Genomic DNA, 17,339 nt, shown 5'->3' on the forward strand with positions numbered 1-17,339 from the left:
CTCATCATGCGGTCGGCCCGTGCCAGGAGGGGTGAACTCGGTCTCTGCAATCACAAAGTGGCCATTTTCGAAGACTTTACGCCGGAGGTTCAAGCACAGAGAGGCGAATACAAAGTGGTCATGGCCAGGCTATGGAAGTTGGGCCTGAGGCCTACGCTATTCTCCCCCGGGAGATTATCTGTGCTGTGTAAGGGCGATGATCGTCGACTGGCCATTGCCCATCCAAACTAACGGGGCATCCCAATGACTTCTGTTACTTGCTAATGCTGACCTCATGGTCGTACGTGTGTGTCGCCTCTATGAAAGCTAGCGAGCTAGCTGGACAATGTACATAACAGATACTAGCGCGCTGGCTGGTTTCATCACTAGCTTACGTGCTAGCCTCGGGCTAACTAGCATGCTATGTCTATCGCCCGCACCGAGTCATTCGGGACCCGTTAATGTTTACGTATTTTGGCTGTTGTTGCTGTTTAAGTGGCATATGTTTGCACAATTTAACTGTGATTGGGTCCTGCCCTAACTATCTTCTGGTATGCTTTAATTTTTTAACTTTTATCCATTTGTGCTATAGCATTGCGACGTTGATACGCAGATTCAGAAGTAGTTGGTTACAGGGATGGCGTTGAGTTATTATATAATAATAGCAAATTTTTCCCTTATAGTTGGCTCATATTAGGGCCAAGGCTCACGTTTGTTTTCGCTAGTAACACCTTCGGTTGATCTGTTTTGTTGTGTTTCTAGGTCTTGTTTTCCTTGTCTAGACGGGGTTTGGCTGTTTTTGAGCCTTAGGCTCCGGTCGTTGAAGGTCGGTTATGTATATATATGTAATATATAATAACAGGTTGTGTCAGGTATAGCTTATTACTACCCCCGGGTTAATGAAGGTGTTTACTTCTATTCTTATATAGGATTATGTCATTCCAGCCTTTGTGCCTGACCAGAGGGACTGTGAAATGCTTGCACCTTGACCAATAACACTTTTTTCTTTTTCTTTTTATTGTTGCTGTTTAAGTGGCATATGTTTGCACAATTTAACTGTGATTGGGTCCTGCCCTAACTATCTTCTGGTATGCTTTAATTTTTTTTTATTTTCTTTTATCCATTTGTGCTATAGCATTGCGACGTTGATACGCATATTCAGAAGTAGTTGGTTACAGGGATGGCGTTGAGTTATTATATAATAATAGCACATTTTTCCCTTATAGTTGGCTCATGTTAGGGCCAAGGCTCACGTTTGTTTTCGACCAATAACTTATTATTATTATTTTTTTTTTGACTTGTGGGGGGTTTAATCAGGGGTTTATCTAGAGAGGGGGTCGGAGTGGAGAGCGTCTTATTGGATCCATGATTCCAGTGGGAAACGATAGGAAGATGACCATCCTTAGTGGATGGAGCATAGAGAGGGGATTGGAGAGTGGGTATAGGAGGGTTAATATTAGGATGGGTGGGTTAGGGTATAGAGTAGAAGTAGGGGGGGTTGTAACTGGGGTGGTATTTTTCTGTGTTTTCTGTACTGTTGTCCTATATGTGTGTAATTGTTCCTCCTCTGAACTCTTGGGATTGACCGTCTGGGCCCGCCTGGATCAGCGCCTCTGTCCTCAGCCTGGCTGCACTGGTATGTTCTCCACGCATTTAGACAAATTCGACCATGGCTAAATTGAATATTTTAATTTGGAACGCAGGGGGTCTTAACGCCCCACACAAGCGTGCCAGTGTCCTTTGGTTATTGAAGAGAAGAAATATTGACATTGCTCTCCTTAGTGAGACGCATTTATTGGTGGGTGATGTGTCAAGGCTAGCAAATCGACAATATCACGTTATCTCCTCATCCTCAGCCGACAATAAGACAAAAGGAGTCGTCATAGTTACAAGACGTAACCTTGATATCAAAGTCCTGGATGTGTGGTCGGACACGGAGGGAAGGATTACTATAGCAAAAGTTGAGTTTTCTCATAGGAAGATGGCAATAATAGCATTGTATGCCCCTAACACATTTGATTCAGCGTTCTATAATACAATCACGAAGAATATGTTGGAACTTACTGGATACGCTCTCATTGTGGGGCGGCGTGGCTCAGGGGTAGAGCGGGTCGTCCAATGATCGAAGGGTTGGTGGTTCGAATCCCGCTCAAGCCCATGTCCATCCCACTGCCGTTGTGTCCTTGGGCAAGACACTTAACCTACTTGCCTCGTATGAATGTGTATGCATGTGAATGAATGTTGGTGGTGGTCGGAGGGGCCGTAGGCGTTGATTATTCGCCACGCTTCCGTGAGTCTGCCTCAGGGCAGCTCTGGCTGCAATTGTAGCTTACCACCACCGGTATGACTGTGTATGAACGAATAATGGACTCTGTGAAGCGCTCTGGGTGCCATGAAGAGCGCTATATAAATCCAAGTCATTATTATTATTATTATTGTGGGTGGCGATTTTAATGCGTGCTGGGATGCGGAGATGGATAGGTCCGGGTCCTCTGAAACAAGCAACCAAAAACAGTCCTCTAAGGCCCTCAGGATGTGGGCCCAGGACACGGGGCTCGCAGACCTCTGGCGCATATCCAATCCCACCCTCAAGGATTACTCTCACCTGTCAGCCAGACACAAAACCTTCTCTCGAATAGACTATGCATTCGCGTCCCCTAATATGTTTGATAGTTTCGACGTCTCATTGGTTCCCCTAGCTCTCTCGGACCACAAGGGGATTTTCCTTATGGCAACCTTTGGCAGGCTCTCCACAAGAGCTCACAGGTGGCGTTTTAACTCAACCTTATTAAAGAACGATGATTTCTGTACTGAGTTCAGGAGTAAACTAGTTGAATTCTTGCAGATCAATGTCGGCACGGTCGAAGACCCTAGGGTCCTGTGGAACGCATTGAAGGGATTTATCAGGGGTCATGTCACACTTTTCGCCTCCAATTTGCGTAAATCCCTGTCAAAAAAACTAGAAGGACTGGAAACATTATACGCGGACCTATACGCATATTTGCAAACTAACTATAATGAACGACTAAACACACAACGTAAGATAGTCAAGAAAGAAATAAACTCCATACTTAAACAACAGTCTGAGTTCTTGATACATAGGACAAGGCAAAATTACTACTTTCACGGTTCCAGGCCTAGCCATCTGTTGGCAATGAAAATACGCTCGAATGATCATTTCTCGGATATCCCTTCGATCAAGACGTGACAGGGAACAGTCACTACTGATTCGAAAAAGATCAACGACACTTTTAAAGAGTTTTACTCACAGTTATATATAGCTCAGAGGTTAATTTCGATAACTCTAAATTTGAATAGTTCATTGGCGGGCTTGAGATACCCCACATTTCTGAGGAAGAGGCTAAGGAACTGGGGAAACCGATCACTCTTATGGAACTTAGGGAGACGGCACCAGGCTGGGATGGGATTTCCACCCGAGGTATATTTAGCTTTCTGGGACCAACTGGGTCCATTGATGCTCGATATGATCAATTACGCTATCGAACAAGGGGAGTTCTAAAGAGATGTCAACATGGCATTGATTTCTTTACTTCTCAAGAAGGATAAAGATCCCAATGATTGTGGTAGCTATAGGCCCTTGAGTCTTCTCGGGGCCGATCTAAAAGTGTTTGCCAAGGTGCTGGCCCGCCGCCTGCAGAGGTTTATGACGGTATTGGTACACTGCGATCAAACTGGCCCAATTTATTAGGCAATCGGAGGACATCGTCCCCATAATGGTCAATAATACACCACACAAAATTGCTCTCTATGCAGATGACCTACTGATTTTTATGGATGACCCCTCCCAGTCGGCCACAAAATTACTGGGAATAATCGACGACTTTGGTAAATTGTCAGGCTTTAAGATTAACTGGAACAAATCAGCCTGCCTACCTCTTAATGAGCTGGCCAAGGCGGTGCGACTACCAGCTGATATCCCCATAGTGGAACATTTTAAATACTTAGGCATAGAGATATTCCCCACGCTAAGTCAAACTACTAAGTACAACTTCACGGGTACTTATGATAAAATACGCCAGGATCTAGACAGATGGTCGTCCCCTCCTAACTCCTTACAGGCCCGGGCTTCCATAATCAAAATGAACGTCCTGCCTAGGATACATTTTGTTAGCTCAATGCTCCCCCTGCCCCCTCCAATAGACCACTGGCGCAAGGTACAATCGATGGTATCTAAGTTTATCTGGAATAACAAACGCCCGAGAATCAAAAGAGCTACTACTCAACGTAGAAAACAAGATGGGGGCCTCGCAATCCCTGATTTTAAGCTTTATTTCTGGTCCTTTTCACTGAGACCTCTGATGTGCTGGCTAGACCCTATAGATGCTGTATCTTGGCGCTCCTTAGAAGCGGCGGCGGTCTCACCGCTAAGATTGCAGGATGTAGTGTACTCCACTGTCCCTATTTCGAAATGCCGACTGAGGTATGGACCGATCATAACTCACGTGATCCAAACATGGCGTAATGTACAGAAGTCGTGTGCGGTTAAATGCCCATGGCACCTGGACTCTCCAATTTTTAATAACCAGCAACTACTTGTTGGGCACAAGCCGGTTAGTATTCCTCAATGGCAAAGGAGGGGAGTTCATACTCTGGAGGATATTTATGATAAGAACGGCCTTTGTGCGTTTCAGGACTTAAAAGAATTTTATGATCTTCCCGGCGAGTCCTTCTTTCTTTACCTTCAACTAAGGTCAGCGCTGAGGGCGCATGGCGTGCCGTGGGCTCAAGCTTTGCAACCACACCCCTTCCTCAGGCTCATAGTGGACAGGACGACCTCCAGAGGGTTTGTCTCAGACTTTTATACGCTCTTAATTCAATCCACGTATAAAAATGTATCATTGGATACAATCTGGCGTGGGGATATCCCGGAGTTGGACCCCGAGTTTGACTGGGATGATGTTTGGGCAAATGTGGCATTGTCTTCCCGCAACCCCAATCACCAGCAAATTAATTTTAATTATATTCATAGGACCTATCTTACACCTAGGAAGCTATTTGCTATGGGACTGGTAACCGACTCTCGGTGCACTTTGTGCTCTCAAAGGGCCACTGGCACTTATATGCATATGTATTGGGATTGCCCACCAGTGGCCCGCTTCTGGAGGTCAATAACGGACAAACTTTCAGATCTGTGTGGCTTAACTATCCCATTCACAGCTGTTACGCTACTCCTGAACGATATAACAACACTACCCGCGTCCGTACAACTAAAAAGGGTTGTCCTAGCGGGCGTCACAGCAGCGAAGAAGCTAATAGCATTGAGATGGAAGGAGCCTGAGAAGCTCACAGTGATTAACTGGTCCCTAACACTGTTGGATGTGATTTATCTTGAGATATCCATGGCGCGGGTGATTGGGGTGGGGCAGGCTGGGATTGACCTGTGGTTCGCAGCAGCTGAGAAGGTCAGGACCGCCGTGTGCGGCTGAGCGGGGTTGGGGTGCTTGTTCGGGGGAGTCCGGCGGTCTCGTGGGAGGGGGAGGAGGAAATGTCTTGTCTGTCTTGTCTTTTGTGTTGTCCTCTTGACTTTAACTGGGGATTTTATTGGGGGGGAGCTATTTAGCTATTTCTTCACTATTTTGACACTTTTACACGGTTCCTGTGAGTCTATGGAACACCTCTGTAGGTTTTTGTTTTTCAAGAAGGTTCATCGTTTTGTTTTTCTAGTCGTGTACTCAAAAGCAGCGTTTTTCTACCTCAGGACCTTAGGCCGTTTTGAGGCTGGGCTCCAACCACTGTGTGACCCGGTGGCATCTGCCACATTGTTATGCAGCTGGGAAATCTCTGACATCACTGATATGCACATTTTGTGATGACTCAGCTCGGTGAGGGTGAATGTTGTGAGGTGAATTGGAAGAATGGGCCTTTTTGAGAATTAGAGATATAAGTTTTATTAATATAGGGCCACACGGCCGGAGAAACGGTGCTGAATACTGGGAAAGGCCATTTATTAGATAGTACCCCTTTAAATTTTAAAAGGTTGTACTCTGTTTTCTTTTTGTCTTTATAATTTGTTATTTCTGTATTATTATTGTTTCTGTTATTTCCCTGTGAAGTTCTGTGTATTGTTATTGTGGTTATTGTGTTGTCTTGTTTTCATGTAAATAATAATAAAAAAAAATTTGATAAAAAAAAAGCTAAGTGTCTAGGTTAAGTATAGTCCCTTTTGAGCCATGTCTTCAGGCTGGACTTGAATCTAATGGCATTGTCTACGATTTTCAGGTCACTGGGCAGACTGTTCCAATAGATAGCTGCTGAATACAGAAATGACTCCTTCCCCATACAGCTTCTGAATCTGACTGGCACAAAGTCAGTTGAGCTGCGCCTAGTTGGGTATGCATGGGTGTCCCTGATTCGGTTGAAGTAGTTGTTGAAGTACACTGGCACTACCCTGTGCACTATTCTGTGAACTAGGCACATCCCTATCTGGTTTACTCTGTCTTCCACCTTAAGCCATCTCATGATCTCAAAGTGTGATGGGTCAAGGTGGGTTCGGGCAGGTAGCCTTAGTATTACCCTGATTAGCTTGTTTTGTGAAGTCTGTAGTTTTATTTTCTGACTTTTGGGGGCACTGTTGTACCAGGAGCCACACGCATAGTCATAGTGACACTGTATGAGTGCTCCAGCAAGAATCTTCATCGCTGACTGATCTAGAAAATGAGAGATTCTGGCTAGGTATCTAGTCCTGTTATTGATCTTTGTAAGTGCTTGGTGAGCCATGCTTTCCCCTGATAAGCTGTTTTCCAGGACGTAACCAAGATATTTCACAGATGTTTTGTCTGTATATTTCACAGATGTTTTGTCTGTGAGAACAGTATCTCCTATTCTAATGTTAAAACCTGGCGATTTTCTGAGCCTGACCTTTGACCCGAATAGAATGGACTCCCCACATGGAGGGACAGCTTGTTGTAGCCTAGCCAGTAGGGGTGGACGGTATGGTCTAAAATTTATATCACGGTATAATTTGAAGCATAGACGGTAACGGTATATATCACGGTATCAGTGTTTCCGTTAGAATATTTTTTTTTGCCTGATAGGCAGGCTATATAAAGAATGACATCCTCAAGGCATGTAGATTTATAATATTTTAACTTAAAACTAGGCTACTTTTGCGTATAAAGTCATTATATTCCAAATAAAATAAGTCCCGAGTCCGTGCTGCTCCCATTGCAAACAGCCGGGCTGGATGCTGGATTTTGCTAGAAGCATATGTAGCTGCAGAGCCGCAGAGCCAGCGGCGCTTTCAGGTCTGGTCACAGCTTTCAGACGTTGGGTGGGGGGGCGCTGTTGAGCGGACCTGACCTGAAAGCGCCGCTGGCTCTGCGGCTCTGCAGCTGCATGCTATTCGCAAATCCACTGCTGCCGCCGTCCTCCCAGCTCCCGCTGCAGCCGTCGTTATCATAACGCTACACGCATATCATTTTTTTTGATCCACTTTTTCTCCCATTTTTCTATTTTTTCTCCCATCCCAATTTCGTATCATCCAATTCAACCCTCCCCTGTCACGAACGCTGTTTCTTGCCTCCCACAAGCCGGCTGCAATGTGGACTAAGTCATACATAGCACAAGTCCCCTCCGGTACTTGAGGTAACAGCAGTCGCATCTTTTCACCTGCGCAGCTCGATCTCTCAGTGTCGAGGAGTAATGCGTGGGAGGCTCACGCTGCCCCCGACACTTCCTGATTCTACTGCGCAGGCGCACCAACCGACTTGTAGGAGTCGCTTGTTCACAACGTTCGATCCCCACCCTTCAGTTTTCCCTCCCCGTAATACGGCCAATGTGTATTACTGCGGACGACCAGCTAAACTGAAAACAATGTGGAGAGCTGGATTCGAACATGCGAATCCTAGCGTCTCCACACTGGTGGCGAGTGCCTTGCCCACTACACCACCTAGCCGCCTTGCTACACGCATATCATAATGTTTACAGCAAACTGTAGTTGATCACCAGGTATGTTTTATTAACGTAGAATAATTCATATAAGAAAAACGATAGGGACATCTCTTACCTTTCTCCACTGGTTAAAAATGCCAGGAACTGAAATTGAAACTTGCTGTGCGCCGCGGTGATATGTGTTTATTATGAAATGACAATTGCGTGTTGACACGCCCACTGCGCGAAGCCTCCTAAATAACGTTTTCCAGTTTGCACATATCTATTATCTATGACTAATTCTATCTATTTTTAGGGGCAAATGCGATTGAAATAGTCGCGCTGTGGTTACATGACGTCATTGCTATTTTAGAGCTACTCTACCGGTTACACGGTATAGTCAAAATCCATACCGTAGAGCAAATTAATACCGTTTATACCGTATACCGTTTATACCGTCCACCCCTACTAGCCAGTCGCTATCCTTCTCTAGTTCTGCACTCAATGTCTGCTCAACCACTTGCTTGTCTTTGTGAGACACTAGTAAGGCGGAGTCATCCGCGTATAAAAAAAGGTCACATGAGCAAGCTGCTTTCAGGTCATTAATATACAGGAGAAAGAGGAGCGGACCCAAAACACTCCCTTGCGGGACCGCGCACTCAACTGTCCGAGGACTGGAGAGTACTCCGTTTATATCTACCACCTGTTGTCTCCCTGTTAGGTAGGAACCAATCAATTTCTGAGCTGCCTCATTAAAGCCTAGGGCCCTAAGCTTCATTAACATGATGTGTGGTGAGGTTCTTGATATAATGCAATAATTCATAGCGTTTTTGTCTAATCCAAATTTCTCCAATACTTTATATAGAAATATCCAGCTTACACTGTCAAATGCTTTTTCTGCATCTAGGCTAACTAATACTGCACTTCCTCCTTCCTTTTGTATCTCATCTACCACCTGCACTGTCTTCCTTATGTTATCCTGTGTCTGTCTTCCTTTAATGAATCCGGTCTGGTCTTCGTCTATAATATCTGTCATAAATGTCTCAAATATTTTGGATATTATTGATGTATACATCTTGTAATCTACATTAAGTATGGACACAGGTCTGAAACTGCTACATAGTTCTCTATCTTTCCGTTCTTTTGGAATTGTAGTAATTATGGCTTCTTTCCATGAAGGTGGCATTGTGCCTTCTTTCATCGTGTGTCTGAATGCTGCTTCTAATATGGGGCTCAGTTCCTGTCTATATGTTTTGTAGAATTCAGAGGGGAATCCGTCGCTACCCGGTGACTTACTGCTCTTTGCTTTACTGATCGCATTCCCCACTTCCTGTTCTGTAATCTCTGCGTTTAATATTTCGTTCTGTTCCTTCCCTATCGATGGTAGATAAAAAATTTCAAAAAGATCCTCTATCTCCTCTTCTCCTGCCGCTATCGGTTGTGTGTATAGTTTCTTATAGTATTCTTCAAATGTCTTCTCTATTTCAGCTGGTTCTCTTAGTATTTTGTTTGTGTTCGTGTCCCTTATTGTGTGTATTGTGTTCAGTTTTTGTTGTGTCCTGATTCGTCTAGCTAAAAGTCTGGTCGCTCTCGGTCCTCCTTCATAGTATGTCTGTTTCATGTATCTAGCATTCTTCTCTATTTCTGTCAGCAGTTCTTTGTTTATCTTTCCTCTAACTTCCTTTACCTCTCTATGTGTCTTTTGGTTCTTTGAGCTTTGGTGTTCTTTCTCTAATTCTTTCAGTTTCTTTATCAAGTGCTGGTATGTCTCTATTCTGGCCTTCTTGAGTAATGCCGTCTTTGCTATACATTTTCCACGTATTACTACCTTTAGCGCATCCCATAAAATGTTTGGGTCTACCTCTCCATTATCATTTTCTTCTCTGTATCTAATTATGTCTCCTTTTACTTCATTAACCAAACCTTTGTTATTTAATAGTCCTACATTCAGTCTCCAAACTGTATTTCTCCGCCTACTTTTAAGATTCACTGTCAGATATATTGCGCTATGGTCTGATATGTCCGTTACCCCTATCCTGCAGTCTTCTACCCTGTATCTGTCCCCTGTTGTCATGAGAAAATAGTCTATCCTTGAATATGTTGTGTGTGGATGCAAATAATGTGTGTATTCTCTATCTAGTGTGTGCATTTCTCTCCATATATCCATGATTCCTAATTCTGCCATTTGTATATTCATATATTTGCTAATGTTTGTCCTCCATTTCTTTGTGCTTGTCGTGTCTATGTCATAGTTCAGTACTACATTAAAATCACCTGTACAGATTAGGACCCCTTCCCCTTCCATCGCTATGATATCAAAGATTGTTTCAAATAGATATTTCTCACTTTCTGGTGGAGCATACACATTCACTAGTGTTACCATTTGACCTTCCATTTTCCCCTTGACCATTACATACCTCCCATCTTTATCCCTTATTTCCCTGATCATTTCAAACTTCACTGTGTTCTTAATTAGTATAGCTACTCCTCTTCTAAGGTTCTGTTTAAAAGAACTATAAAACAGATTCTCATACCCGAATCTCTTCAGCTTTTCATGTTCTTGTGATATTAGATGTGTTTCTTGTAAGAAGATAACCTGCGCCTCTTCTTTCTTAAGTTTCGTCATCACCTTACTCCTTTTGATTGGACTATTCATACCATTAACATTCAACAACATCATTTTGATACCCTTAACTTGTGTCATATTTCTTTTCCAAATGTTCTCCCGTTCTACCCATGTCACATAAAATAATATTTGTGGTTGTAGCCTCTGCTATCCCTGTCTGATTTACATACATATAACCATAATAAACATTAACATCAACATTAACACTTGGAACTTCCATGGTAGTTGAGGGTCTCAGTCGTATTCCTCTTTCCCCTGCTGGCGGGTGGGGAGTAGTGGCTCTCATAGTGAGAGGGCTCCCCCTAGTGGCTAAAAGATGCGCACTATACATGTCCAACTCGTTCTGTGTGCGACCTCCGAGCTCCCGGTCATAAGCTCTGCATTAGTCACTTTCATGTTCCCGTCTATTTGTATTATGTGTCACGTGTAATCCTGTGGTTCTTTCATGTCCGTCTCAATAAATCTCTTGAATCTCCATGTCCTTTTTTATAACTTTTGGTATAATTATCTCGTATGTACTTTACCATCTTCTCATTGCATAAGTCCTTTTCATGTTTACATTTACTTGTATTGTGTGTGTCACATGTATACCAGTCTAATGTGTATTGTACTTATCCTTCCTTGGATCACCGTGTCCCCTCTCGTCTCCTCTCTGCTCCCCTTCTCCGTATCTTTTCGTCTTTCTTCTCAGTTGATCCGCTTTGAATCGGTTCAGATCTCCTTCAACTTCCCGTCCTCCTCTCCTCTTCCTCGTCCCTCGACACTGGTCCATCTTCTCACCTTCTCCAACCTCTGCATCAGCGTCGGTCTCTCTTCTTCTCCTCCCGGCACCTTCCATCCTCTCCGGTTCATGTCCCTCGTCGCTTCCCACACGTCGTTGTACACCTTTATGCCTTCTTTCCAATGGACCTTCAGCGTGGTCATTGGTGATTGAAATCTGATTCCTTTCTCTTTCAGAGCCTTTTTTATCTGAACATAGCTCCGGCGTTTTACAGCCACCTCTGTTGAATAGTCATGGTCGAAGGTTATCCTCTGTCCCTCCACCTCCATCTTTGTCTGCCAGGCTGCTCTGAGAATGTTTTCTTTGACTTCGAATTTCAAGAAATTAACTATAACTGCTCTCGGTGGTCCGTTTATCTGTGGCTTCGGCGCTTTTTTTCATGTTCATCCTTCCTTCTCTCTTATATCCTTGAATTGTCACTTTTTATTTTGTTTTAGATAGTTTCACTTCCTTTTTTCGATATTCTTTGACCGGGAGCTCTTTTCTATGGCCGCTTACCCGAACATCTCAAACCGGAAGTCTGTCCAGATAGCTTTCTACTGAACGCACAGAGAGGAAACTGGTATCTATCTTCTTGTCTCTCTCTGGAGAAGACGGTAAGCTAATTTCCCAAAATGTTGGCGTGTTCCTTTAACTGCCAGTGATACCTCAAGTATTGCAATTCAATACATATTGTGACTTATCACTCAATTACTCTTTTATCTGTCCACAGTACAAAGCTGAAATAACGTCCCTTATGGAAATAAAATGTCAGCATCAACTATAATTGTGAGTTTAAGCCACAATCAATAAAAATATAAAATTTAACCTGTTAAGCCGTAAGGTCCCCCAATTGGGGCACCCTGCTTTTCTTTATCATAAATCGATCAATAGAGACCGTATTAGATCCCCAATTAACATATCATGGGGTATCATTGGAAAGCCACACTCATTTGCTACAACCCTGTCCAAAGATTTTCGAGATTGCCAAATGATTGACGGAGCTAGAGCCCCCGGAGGTCGGGGGTGGTAATGTGTACTTTGGCGCACGCCTCACATATCGGCATGTAACTCGAGAACTGCTGAACGGATTTTGTCACCTGAAAGGGCAATTGACAGGTAAAAAATAGGGCTTTAATTCTATCTATATATTGCATTAAAAGAAATGCACACCCGAGGTCGGCAAAGTGGCGCGTCGCGAATCGTCCTCATGAGTCCCCACATGTGAGGAATAAAACCGTGAGGAAATGACTAAATCCAGATTTACCCCTGCCATTGGAAAGAGGAGCCTTTTCCCTATCCATAGATGTATGATTTGGCCATAATAAGGTCAAGGTCAAGTTCAAGGTCAAATATGAATTTATAATTAAAATCGATTATCATTTATTACTGTATCTACAAATCCTTCTATTTAATCATCTTCCCTTTATTAATTTGCTTAGATTTTTTGTACACTTGATCTCAATAAGGTGGTGAATGAGCTCATGGAGCGAAATCTCTTTGTTACAATTGTAACATGGTGTTATTCACCAGCACAGATGCAAAAAAATATCATCATTTATATTCTCCTTTTTTTCATTGCAATTTACTCAAGCCTAGTAACAGACACAATATTTCTGACACTGGCAATACATACCCCCAGGTGACTCCCTAGATGTTCCTAGATACCAAGAACATGCTAATTGACCTTGTAGAAGTGGAGCAATCTTCCATTTACGGGAGGGTGTCAGGGCTATATCGGACTACAAGGGAAGAACATCCCCCCCTGTCAACGGCAGCGCCCCCCTAGCGGAGGAGTTAAACACCTTTTATGCACATTTTGACAGGGACAACAAGGACCCGGTGTTGCCCCCTCTCCCCTCTGACGGCTCCACCATAGTCCTGAGCACTCATGAGGTCAGACTCAGTCTACGAAACATCAACACAAGGAAGGCGGCGGGGCCTGATGGAGTCCTGGGACGGGTGCTCAAGGACTGTGCGGCTGACTAGCCCCAGTTTCACCACCATCTTCAACCTGTCTCTGGGCTCATCCTGGGTCCCCGCATGTCTCAAGGCAGCAACAATAGTCCCGGTTCCAAAGAAACCTAAAGTCACAGGCCTGAACGACTACAGACCTGTGGCACTCACCCCTATCGTCGCAAAATGCTTTGAGAGACTGGTCATGAAACACATAAAAGCTTCCATACCGCCATCATTAGACCACAACCAGTTTGCCTACCGGAAGAACAGGTCAACAGAGGATGCTATTGCCATTGTGTTGCACACTCTGCTGGAACATCTAGAGCACAGGCACACATATGGTAGACTCCTTTTTGTTGACTTTAGTTCAGCCTTCAATACTATTCTACCCAACAAGTTTGCCTTTGAGAACCAATGGTTCTCGAGCCGTAACGGCTGTAGCGTGAGGCAGCTTGATGTACAAGTACACCCCTTGGACATGACGCTAGTATGTCGCAAGGACTTCCCCCCAAACCAACCCTTGATGCTGAGTGTCAAGCAGGGAGGCTATGGGTACCATTTTTAAATAGTCTTTGGTATGACTCGGCCGGGGCTTGAACTCCCAGCCTCCCGAACTCAGGGCGGACACTCTACCCACGAGGCCACTGAGCCGGTACCCAACAAGCTTCACAGTAAACTACACAAACTCGGACTGAACACCACACTATGCAATTGGATCTTGGACTTTCTTACAAATCGCACACAACATGTTAGGATTGGCAAGCACACATCCCCCACCCTGCCCATTAGCACCGGGGCCCCTCAGGGGTGTGTACTCAGCCCACTTCTCTATACACTTTTCACCCACGACTGTTGTTCCTCCTCTCCATCTAACCTCATAGTCAAATTTGCAGACGACACAACAGTACTTGGCCTCATCAAAGGAAACGATGAGACCTCATACAGGAGGGAGGTTGAGCGACTAGTGGAGTGGTGCGATGGTCTTAACCTTGCTCTCAACCCCACGAAGACCAAGGAAATTATCATTGATTTCCGCAGGACTGGTGACCTCAGCCACTCTCCACTCTACACACAGGTGGAGAGGGTTTCAAAATTTAAGTTTCTGGGCATGACAATGTCTGATGACCTGTCCTGGGGGATCAACATTACCTCTGCTGTGGGGAAAGCACAGCAACGCCTCTTCTATCTGCGGAAACTTAAATGGGCTAAACTCCCACAGGGACTGATGGCCAACTTCTACCACTGTGCAGTAGAGAGTGTGCTCACGTACGGACTACTGGTGTGGTTCTCCAGCTGCACCAGGGCAGAGAAGGAGGCCCTTGGTCAAGGCTGCGAGGAGGATCACTGGAGCTAGCCTCCCAGATATCTCCACAGTCTTCACCTCCCACTGCCTACGTCGTGTAAATAACATCTTACAGGACCAGTACCACCCATCACACCATCTTTTTCAACTGCTGCCCCTCTGGTCGAAGGTATAGATCCATTCAGGCCCGGAACTAGCAGACTGACCAACAGCCTCTATCCACGGGCTGTCAGGCTGCTCAACGATCAACATCAACTTGCCGCACCGCACCGCACCCCCCCCCCCCCCCCCTCCCCCTCGCAACCCCCCGGTGACATAACTCCCACTTCTCCATTACAACAATAACTGTGAACCGGACTTGCATTGCTGCACTATACACTATTCCATCCATTGCAAGTCAACGCCCCCCCCCCCCATCCATTAACTCACTGGACTGACTGTCTGTGAGGATTGGTTCTTTCCCCACCACAGGCTTCTTAAAGTACTGTGATGATTGGTCCGTTCCCGGCCACACGCTCCGTTCCTTTAAGGTACTGTGAGGATTCTGTGATGATTGGTCCGTTGCCGAACGCACACTTCTAAGTCAAGTATCAATTGCCATCACGCATGATGTGTGTTCTAATCAGCGCCCCAGAGGCTTCATATACTCTGACCTTCTGTCATTCGATGCCGGGTCGTTTTGTGTACTACTGTTCTGAATTACACCTGCATATTCCTGCTTTCCCCGTCGCTGTTGCTGTTTTTTTGCTCTCCAGGATCTTTTGTGGAGAACTGCTGAGGAGAACCTGGTTCCCCGTTCAGAGCTACGCCTGGTTATCTGCTGCTTTACGCGTTGCGCTCTGGTGAGTTTTTGGAAACAGTCTTTTTGGATCATCAGTTTTTTGTGTGTTTGTGAAACACCGAAGAGATCCCGTTTTTGTTTGTACTGGACTCACCTATTTTTGTGTTGGATTTACACTGTGGATTACCGTATTGTTTTTTTCTGGACTCTGCTAACTTGTGTGTGGTACACCGAAGATCAAGTCACTTGGATTATTACGGGACCAGTCACCAACTCTGCTTCTGTTGTGCGCTGGGCTAACTCTGATTTCTCTCTCTCTCTCCGTCTCCACCGGGAGTGAAAGCTGGGAGGATCTGCAGAGCCGCTTCAGACGTCACAAGCCAATTCCTCACCACCACCTACTGGGAGTATCTGCAGAGCCGCATCAATCTTCACATGCCAGATTCCCCGTTTGTTCGGTTGCTCAACTTCATTCCATCTTGTAACTCTGAAAATAAATACGCCCTTGCTTTGGCTAACTCTGAACAACTCTCTCTGTGCCGTTGCGTTTGAGGTCGGTTACAAACCCTAACATTACGACCCGACCATGACGACCTCAGCCGACACAGAGAGGGTTAGGGCAGCGTTGGCGGTCCAGATCGAGTTGGTCAACGACCACACCCAACAGTTGGGTGCGGTTGCGGCCGCTTTACAGGACCTCCGGGCTGAGGTCCAGCTTATTCTGGATGCCATTGGCACTCAGGAGTATCAGCAGGCTGTTGCTCTGCACCAGCTTCAGGCTCTCCGTACATCATTAAACACTCTGCTTTTGACCCCACCTGTCCCAGGAGTCTCGGCCAGCTCACCACCCGCGGCAGACCTCGCACCTCGGGAGCCCCGTCTCTCCGAACCACGTCTGTTCAATGGTAACTTCGAGGATTGTGCCACATTCATCATGCAATATGAGTTGGTCTTCCTTCATCAACCTAGCCGTTTTTCGTCAGAGGGATCCCGAGTAGCCTACATGACTAACCTGCTCACGGGCCAAGCAGCACAGTGGGTTACTGCCTCCTGGGCAATGGGGGCTGATTTCTGTTTTTCCTACCCAGACTTCGTGGCTGAGCTCTGCAGGGTTTTTCACCACCCAGCCCGTGGCCAGGACCCAGGAGCTCGGTTGGGCACCTTCCGGCAGGACAGTGGCAGTGTCAGAGACTACGCGCTGGAGTTCAGACTGGCCGCAACAGAGAGCGGTTGGAACGATCAAGCGCTTCGTCTCACCTTCCTGAGGGGGCTTAACGACGCAGTAAGGGACCAGCTCGCGACCCAAGAGGAGCCCGATTCTCTCGAGGGCCTGATCAGCCTCGCTATCCGCATCGACGGACGCCTCCGGGAGAGAAGGCGTGAGCGAGCACGACGGGGACCCCCAGACGTACCCCCCGAGTACCACGACCTCAAGGAGGTATTCAGTAAGTCCAGGGCTCAGGCCTTTCCGCCTCACCGGCCTTACAACTGTGCCATCGACCTCCGTTCAGGGGCTCCCTTTCCCGGCGGCCGTCTCTACTTTGCTGACCGTCCTGCCCCCTCCGTGACTGGTGGGTTTTTTCCCTCCCGAGCCGTGACCGAGGAGGAACCCATGCAGCTGGGACGCAACCGCCTTAGCCCGGCCGAACGGGAGTCCAGGCTCAGGTCCGGCCTTTGCCTCTACTGCGGCCGGGATGGACACCGTGTCTCCAATTGCCCTACCCGGCCAAGAAGACCAGGCTCGCCGGGACCCCGGGAGATCCTGGTGAGCCGTTTTTCCTGTTCCCCCACCCGTGCACCACCTAACCGTCTGGCGGACGTCACCCTAGCCTGGGCGGACCAGCGGGCGACGGTGGGTGCACTCATTGACTCTGGTGCTGATGGGAGTTTCATGGATGTTGGGTTTGCCACCCGGGCCAACATTCCACTTGAGGACCTCGAGAGGCCCTTGGAGGTCTTCGCGCTGGATCATCGCCGCCTGGCTGACATCACTCAACGCACCTGTCCAGTCCTTCTCACCATTGCTGGTAACCACGTTGAG

General features: G+C 46.2%; 1 protein-coding gene across 1 annotated transcript in view; it reads right to left on the minus strand.

The window, feature by feature from the left end:
* Positions 1-17,339, minus strand: part of LOC311228327 (cyclin-dependent kinase 19-like) — a gene marked incomplete at both ends in the record, with an annotated part of 184,626 nt that overhangs the window by 141,386 nt on the left and 25,901 nt on the right.

The sequence above is a fragment of the Notolepis coatsorum genome (genome assembly GCF_963971535.1).
Source record: "Notolepis coatsorum genome assembly, chromosome: 5".
In the NCBI taxonomy this organism is placed as follows: domain Eukaryota; kingdom Metazoa; phylum Chordata; class Actinopteri; order Aulopiformes; family Paralepididae; genus Notolepis; species Notolepis coatsorum.